Here is an 8,974-nt window from a genome sequence, read left to right as displayed (position 1 = left end):
AATAACAATATATGATATATGTGAAAAACATGTTTCCTATGCTTTAAAAATAATTATTTTAATCACCCTTTATTACCATTCGATCTCGTGATTTATGTGTTAAGTAGTTTCAGATCTTCTAAGGCAGGAATGACTTAAAGGATGAAACATACAAAATTCAATCCTTCACCCATTTATTCATGTAAATTGCATGGTTTTACTTTTCCTTCCTTATTATGTGATATATGTGAAAAACATGTTTCCTATGCTTTAAAAATAATTATTTTAATCACCCTTTATTACCATTCGATCTCGTGATTTATGTGTTAAGTAGTTTCAGATCTTCTAAGGCAGGAATGACTTAAAGGATGAAAAAGGAAACATACAAAAATGGAAGGAAAGCACAAAATGGAATTTTTGAAGAAACTGGCAGCGACGCAAACGCATGGACGACGCGGTCGCATTCCCAGCGCGAAAAGGCAGCGACGCGAACGCATGACTGACGCGGGCGCGCACCATGAGCAGAATACAGATGACGCGTACGCGTGACCGAAGCGAACGCATGACAAGAAAAACTCCAAATGACGCGACCGCGTGACCCACGCGGACACGTGACAGATGCCACGTACCAAAAATTACAGAAAATGCCCCTAGCGATTTCTGAAGCTCTTTTTGGCCCAGATCCAAGTTCAGAAAGCACAGATTAGAGGATATAAAGTGGGGGAATGCATCCATTCAAAAAGAGGCCCTCAATTATTCACTTTTCACAGTTTAGATGTAGTTTTTAGAGGGAGAGGTTCTCTCCTCTCTCTTAGGTTTTAGGATTAGGATTTCTTATTATTTCAATTTAGTATTTCAACTCCCTATCAGGTTCAATATTCCTTTTACTTTCTATTTCTCTTTTACTTTCAGATATTTTAATGCTTTCCTTTAATTACTTATGTTGCCAGATTAATTTATGGACTCTTTATGTTTAGATTGATTTTCTCTTATTAATGCAATTGAGGTATTTCAGATTTATAATTCTTATTTATCTTTTTATATTATTGGCTTTAATTGGTTAACTGGAAACCTTTGAGTTACCAACCTTATCGTGATTAATGGTTATGTCTGCTAATTGACTTGAATTCCACTAACTCTAGTCTTTCCTTAGGAGTTGGCTAGGATTTGGAAAATCTAACAAATTAGTTCACTTGACTTTCCTTACTTTAGTAAAGGTTAACTAAGTGGAATTAACTCTAAATCTCATAGGAGTAACTAGGATAGGACTTCCAAATTTTCATACCTTGCCAAGAGTTTATTTTACAGTTATTTATTTATTTTATTTATCATTTAAATTACTTGTTCCTTACTTTCAAAATTCCCAATTTACAAAACTCATAACCAATAATAAGAACACACTTCCCTGCAGTTCCTTGAGAAGACGACCCGAGGTTTGAATACTTCGGTTATCAATTTTTTAAGGGGTTTGTTACTTTTGACAACCAAAACGTTTGTAAGAAAGGAATTTTGTTGGTTTAGAATCTATACTTGCAACGGAAATTTATTCTGAATTCTAGATCACGCAAAAGTTCTCTCTTCACCACCAGCATGATGCAGTGAATCATCACAGCTCTTCTAATGGTGACTTCAGAGCAGTTGCTAGTAGGGAGCATGGAACGCCCCATGAAATCTAGCCAATCCCTAGCAACTGGTTTGAGATCCATTCTCCTCAATTGGTTTGGGTTGCCTTTTGTGTTATTGATCCACTTAGTTCTAGGCAGACATATGTTTTCTAGAATCTGATCCAGTTTTGGATTAGCCACCACCCTCCTATTAAAGGATTCTGGATCATCCTTTTGTGGAGGTAGTTTAAAGATCTGTCTCACCTTGTCAAGATGAAAATAGAGAGTCTTTCCTCGCACCATAGTGCAAAAAGTATGGAATCCTTTGTCCATCTTTCTTTTACTTATCTGTCATCTACGGATTTGCATATAATTCATAGATTATTGTTGTTCTAACATTGATCTCAAGATCAACTAGAATCTCCCAGCCTCTCTTTCGAATTTGCTCTTGAATCTCTGGGTATTCATCTTCTTTTAATTCGAATCCGACCTCTGGGATCACTGGCCTTTTGCTCATTATTTTGTAATAATGTTCTTCATGTTTCTTGGTATAAAATTTGAAAGGTTTGAAAAAAACTATTTGCTTGTCTTCTTTCTAGCTTCTTGAAGTGAAATTTCCACTTTTTGGAGCCATGAAATTCGAATGGAGTGAGAAGGCAGGGCGCTTTCCACACCAAACTTAAAAGATTTGCTCGTCCTCGAGCAAAAAGAAAGGAAAGAAGATAAAGAAGAGGAGAGGAATTTGAATGGAAGGTGGGATTTCAAAATTTAATTGGATAAAAGATAAATAAGATATGATTCACAAGTTAGTAAAAGATATAAAAAGATAAGTTTTAAAACAAAAGATATGAAAAAGATAAAAAGATAAGATATAAGATATGAAAAAGATTTTAAAGGTAAATAAAAGATTTTGAGTAAGATTTGAAAAAGATATAATATTTTGAAAAAAAATTGAAAAAGAATTGAAAAAGATTTTAAATTTTTTGGAAAAGATTTGGAAAAGAATTGAAAAGATTTGAAAAGATTTTGATGTTTAAAAAGATTTTGAAGTTAAATTATAATGGTTAAGAGAATCTTGTTTAGAAGATATGATTGAAAAGATAAGATTTGGAAAAGATAGGTTTTGAAAAATCAAAAACTTCCTTACCCTGCTATGGGCGTTGAACGCCCAGAATGGCATCCATTCTGGCATTCAACGCCAGGCTGCTCCTCTCCATGGGCGTTGAACACCTAGAATGGTATCCATTCTGGCATTCAACGCTAGCCTGCTCTTCCTCTCAAGGCGTTGAACGCCCAGCCAGTGCCCCCTGGCTGGCGTTCAACGCCAGGCTTGTCACCCTTGGAGGGCGTGCAACGACCAACCAGTACGTCCTGGCTGCCGTTGAACGCCAGTCTTGCTGTCTCTTAGGGGTGTTCAACGCCCCTTCTTTCCCTCTTGCCTGGCGTTCAACGCCAGCAAGGGGCCTTCCCAAGGGTGCTCTGTTTTCTGCTCTGACTGTTTCTGTTTCTGTTCTAACTTCTGCATATGATCACAAACTTAAATAAATGTAAGAAAATTAAATCTATATAATTTAAATAAACTTAATGAAAGACAGAAATAACTTTAATTATGGTTGGGTTGCCTCCCAACAAGCGCTTCTTTAACGTCACTAGCTTGACGGTTCTGTACTCAAGTTAGCACCAGAGTGGATTTTTCTTGCTCAACTTCACCACCCAAGTAATGTTTCACTCTCTGGCCATTAACAGTAAATCTTTTTTCAGAGTAATTGCTTTGGAGTTCTATATGACCATAGGGTGATACATTAGTGATCAGGAAAGGTCCTGTCCAACTTGACTTAAGTTTTCCAGGGAAGAGCTTCAGTCTAGATTTGAAAAGTAGAACTTTCTGTCCAGGTTCAGAGACTCTGGAAGAAATCTTTCTGTCATGCCACTTCTTGGCCCTTTCTTTATAAATTTTTGCATTCTCAAATGCAGCAAGTCGGAATTCATCCAACTCATTTAACTAGAGTAACCGTTTCTCTCTTGCAGCCTTTGTATCACGGTTTAGGAGTTTGGTTGCCCAGTAGGCCTTGTGTTCCAGTTTCACTTGCAAGTGGCATGCCTTCCCATACACTAATTGATATGGTGATGTGCCTATAGGGTTCTTGAAAGCTGTTCTGTATGCCCAGAGAGCATCATCAAGCTTTCTTGCCCAATCCTTTCTTGAGGTATTCACCATTCTTTCCAGGATTCTCTTAATTTCTCTATTTGAGACTTCAGCTTGCCCATTTGTCTGTGGGTGATATGGGGTGGTCACTTTATAGAGAACTCCATATCGGCTCAGCACAGAGTCAAGCTGCTTGTTGCAGAAATGAGTTCCTCCATCACTGATTAGTGTCCGTGGGACACCAAACCTACTGAAGATGTTCTTCTGGAGGAACTTCATCACTATTCTAGTGTCATTTGTGGGTAAGGCTACTGTCTCTACCCATTTAGACACATAATCTACTGTCACAAGAATGTATGTGTTTGAGTATGAAGGTGGAAAAGGACCCATAAAGTCTATGCCCCATACATCAAACAACTCAATCTCTAGGATTCCTTGTTGAGGCATGTCGTGACCATAAGGGAGATTGCCAGCCCTTTGACAACTATCACAGCGACAGACAAACTCTCGGGAGTCCTTAAAGAGTGTGGGATAGTAGAAACCACTTTGGAAGACTTTAGTAGCAATTAGCTATCCTCCAAAGTGTCTTCCATAATCAGAGCCATGGCAGTGCCATAGGATTTTCTGTGCCTCTTCTTCAGGCACGCAACGGCAGTTTATACGGTCCGAACATCTCTTAAAGAGATACGGTTCATCCTATAAGTAGTATCTAGCATCATGAATGAGCTTTCGAGCTTGCTGCCTACTGTATTCCTTGGGAATAAACCTTATAGCCTTGTAATTCGCAATGTCTGCAAACCAAGGTGTTGTTGTTGTTCGAATGACAAAGGGTTGCTCATCCAAAAAGGTCTCAGAGACCTTAGTAGAGGGAGGAGAGATCCCTTCTACTGGTTCAATCCGAGACAGGTGGTTAGCCACTTGGTTTTCTGACCCTTTTCTGTCTCAGATTTCCATATCAAACACTTGCATGAGTAATACCCATCCTATCAGCCTAGGCTTAGAATCCTGCTTGGTGAGTAGATATTTTAGAGCAGCATGGTCAGTGTAGATAATGACCTTAGATCTTATTATATAGGATCTGAACTTGTCAATGGCATAAACCACTGCAAGTAACTCCTTTTCTGTGGTAGTGTAATTCCTCTGCGGGTCATTTAGAACACGGCTGGCATAATAAATGACATGCAAAAGCTTGTCATCCCTCTGTCCCAGGACTGCGCCAATGGCATGGTCACTGGCATCACACATTAGTTCGAATGGCAAGTTCCTGTTGGGTGCAGAGATGATAGGCGCAGTGATAAACTTAGCTTTAAAAGTCTCAAAAGCCTGCAGACACTCTTGGTCAAAGACAAATAGAGTGTCAGTAGCTAATAAATTGTACAGGGGTTTTGCTATTTTAGAAAAATCCTAAATAAACCTCCTGTAATCCTGCATGTCCCAGAAAACTTCTGATTCCTTTGACATTAGTTGGGGGTGGTAGTTGTTCAATTACCTCCACCTTAGCTTGATCCACCTCTATTCCCTTGTTTGAATTTCGATGCCCAAGGACAATCCCTTCAGTCACCATGAAGTGACATTTTTCCCAGTTTAAAACCAGGTTTGTCTCTTGGCATCTTTTCAGAACTAGGGCTACATGGTCAAGGCAGGATTCAAATGAATCTCCAAAGACGGAGAAGTCATCCATGAATACTTCAAGCAACTTCTCCATCATATCAGAGAATATAGAGAACATGCATCTCTGAAAGGTGGCAGGTGCATTGCACAGGCCAAATAGCATCCGCCTATAAGCAAACACGCCATATGAGCATGGCAATGCTGTCCTTTCCTGATCCTGTGGATCTACTGCAATTTGATTGTAACCGGAATAACCATCCAGGAAACAATAAAATGTATGCCCTGCTAGTCTCTGTAGCATTTGATCTATCAATGGTAAAGGAAAATGATCCTTCCTGGTGGCGTTATTGAGCCTTCTATAGTCAATACACATACGCCACCCTGTAACTGTCCTTGTAGAAATCAGTTCATTCTTTTCATTATGAACCACTGTCATGCCTCCCTTTTTGGGGATAACTTGGACAGAGCTCAGCCAGGGGATGTCAGAGATGGGATAAATAATTACAGCCTCCTATAATTTTGTGACTTCCTTCTGCACCACCTCATTCATGGCTGGGTTCAGTCGCCTCTGTGGTTGTACCACTAGTTTGGCGTCATCCTCCAACAAGATCTTGTGCATGCATCGGGTTGGGCTAATACCGTTAAAGTCACTTATTGTCCACCCAAGAGCTGTCTTATGTGTCTTTAGCACTTGGATTAGTGCTTCCTCTTCTTGTGGTTCTAAGGCAGAGCTTATGATCACAGGATAAATATCCACATCTCCAAAAAATGCATATTTCAAGAAGGTTGGTAATGGCTTGAGCTCGAGTTTAGGAGGCTTGTCCTCTGTAACACCCTCACTATCAGAAGTCACGCTTCCGGCTGCGCCACTCTGATAGGAAGAAGTATTACGACTATTTTACGTACTAAATACTAAAATAGGAGCCTGTGACTCGACACTGTATCGCTGATTTCTTAGAAAACCAAAAACAAGAATCACTTTATTTAAGAAAAATACAAACAGGCATAGTTTCATATACAAGACTCCTTATTTAGTAACTCATAATATAATATACATATAAAACATACAATTCCTATCCCTCTTACAAACTTGTAATAACAAAGACGAGGGAGAAAACATCTAATTAATACAACATCTTATAAACCAAACGCAGTATAACTCTTCTTAATGCCTCTTCATCCGGTTCCTGAAAAGGTAAAGCTGTAGGGGGGTGAGAACCTAACCGCACGGTCTCACCACGCAGTTTCAAAGTTGTCATAAGAAGATATTTAATAAGAAAACTGTTTTCAAGCTCAGTGATTATCTTTGCCTTATGAATCTTTTTTAAAAACCAGTAGGTAAGCGTTCGAAGCCTTTTCAAAGAAACGTTTAATCTATCAAAAATCCGAAACCTTTGCTTTCTTATATGAAAAACCTCAATCAGAAACCAACCACGCAATCAAACAACACAATCGTTAATTCAACACCAAAGTTCATTCTCAATTGTAGCACGCCAGGACAAACACAGGCAAGACAGACAAGAAAAGTACAAGTAGGTAGCAGTTACAGCAAATAGTTCAAGTAGCAGTTAAGAACAGTTTAGCAATTAGGCAAACCAAAACAAGTTCAAACCCAAGCAAAGCATACAAATGCATATGATGCATGCCTGTCCTATGGCTGATGAGGCTCATCTGTCGGTTATCCAGCCAACCCGACAAGTCTGAATTGTCCTTAGACGTCCCCCGACGTGCATCCCCAAGAGTCTATGCATAGTTTTTTCTCAAATAATCAATATTGCTCAATGGGGGTAACATTCCCGGGAATTTATATAGTGCCCGGTTACACTTACGTCGTAGGGTCAACAGAGTATCGAGTTTTCAACCTGGTACACGTGGTGGCAAGCCACGGCACTTAATCCAGGGAACCTCGTATCTCAGATATTTCAAATTCATAAGCCACATAAATAATTCATTCATCATTCATCAATATCTAAGTCATTCTCAATATCATCATCATTCATCAATCCATATCCCATTTCCAAATTCATTCAAAAATCATATTTTAAATCAATCCTCATCATCCTTCTTTCCGTTAATCAACAATCTCAATTCAAAACATAATTCTTTCTTTTCTAAATATATCAATCCAAAACAAATAACGTTTAAGAACTAAATCTTTTTAAACAATTACTTCAAACAAAACTTCCAATTTTATAAAATTTCGGCAGCATCTCCTCTAAAACTCGGATTCTGCCACCCTGTTCGGGTCCCAACCAAACCAAACCAAACACCTGTTAATCAGTCAAATCACTTCCAGCAACCATTATCAAAACAACAGTACAAAACCCAAGAAAATTACAAAATCCAGAATTCAATCAACCAATCCTATAAATCACAATTTAAACTGACTTCAACCAACAGCATCAATCAATAGTTAAGAATTCTCGGTTTTCTCAACCAGTTTCAAACCAAACCATTCCCTCAAACACTTTTCGAATCATTTCCAAAATAGCAAATCATTCTCGATAAATAACCCGTTTTCCAAATATCAAGTCTTTTCCAAGTTTATTTTAAAATCAAATTCCAATATTAAATCGGGTTCAATATCAAATCAAACTAATGATCTCATTCAACCAAAACAACTCAATTCAATTCATAAGACTCACGAAATCACAAGAATGTATTTTACGCGTTAATATCGATTTATAACAACCCTGTAATGTAAAATAGATTTAAGAAAAACCCCTACCTCAACTAGCTGAATTCACATAGGTTAAACATAGTAACTCCCTTCCCTTTCTGTTTTATGGCAGCAGCAGTGATTCCAATGTGGTGGCAGCAACACCCATTTTAATTTTTCAAACATACCTTAGCAGAACTAAAACAGAGACATACGCAGTCATAATTAAAAGATCATAGCAGAGGAATAAAATGGCAGCAGAGCGAGGATAGAGGAGTTACATATTCAGAAATAGAAGAATTGAGATTGAAATTGGAAAAAGGCAGTTCTGATTCGAAAAGAAGAACAGAGGAGGCTGTGGTGGATCCTTCTGGTGGCAGCTTGGACGGCGGCAGAGAAACTCGCGGTGACCGTATACCCTGACATAGACAACCTAAGCAACCACTCTAACGGTGAAAATCGACTTAATAGACAAGGAAGCTGAAGCAAAGTTTAAAGTTTACCAAGCAAACAGGCTTCAGAGATGGTTTCCGGCGGCGGCAGCGGTGGCGTGGAGCTCCGGCGACGCAGAGGCGCGGCCAGAAGCTCCAGCAGACCAAGCAAACAGGCTTCAGAGATGTTTTCCGGTGGCGGCAGCGGTGGCGTGGAGCTCTGACGACGTAGAGGCGCGGCCAGAAGCTACAGCAGCAGCGGATCTAGCGACGGTTCAGACGAGGACGGCGGCTGAACGCGGCGGTGATGAAAGAATCGGCTCCCTCTCTCCCTTCGTGCACTCTTCCTCTTCGCGGTTCTGTTACTCGCGGGTGGTTCGGCGGCGACAACTCGGTGGCGCGGTCCCCTCCAAGGTCCGACGACAACGCAACGATGGCGGTGAGGTGCGGTGCAGCGGCGACGCGACTTCTCTGCTCCCTCAACCCCGCGCTCCTTCTTTCCCTCTCAGATCTCCTCTCTTTTCTGTCAGCAGCGGCGGCGACG

The 8,974-nt window shown here is 39.9% G+C and overlaps 1 long non-coding RNA gene across 2 annotated transcripts; it reads right to left on the bottom strand.

The window, feature by feature from the left end:
* LOC107634599 lies at positions 6,487-8,594 on the bottom strand. 2 transcript variants are annotated; one of them, XR_002359652.1, is made up of 4 exons: positions 8,503-8,594; positions 8,281-8,418; positions 8,069-8,197; positions 6,487-6,527 (listed from the first exon to the last, which is right to left on the bottom strand). It is a non-coding gene; the product is annotated as an uncharacterized LOC107634599 (long non-coding RNA). The 2 variants fall into 2 exon arrangements; XR_001619007.2 differs by having other exon boundaries at positions 6,492-6,541.

This window comes from Arachis ipaensis, chromosome B03, assembly GCF_000816755.2.
Source record: "Arachis ipaensis cultivar K30076 chromosome B03, Araip1.1, whole genome shotgun sequence".
Classification (NCBI taxonomy): Eukaryota; Viridiplantae; Streptophyta; class Magnoliopsida; order Fabales; family Fabaceae; genus Arachis; species Arachis ipaensis.
Note: the sequence above shows the minus strand (reverse complement) of the source record. Positions and strands in the feature narration are given on the sequence as shown.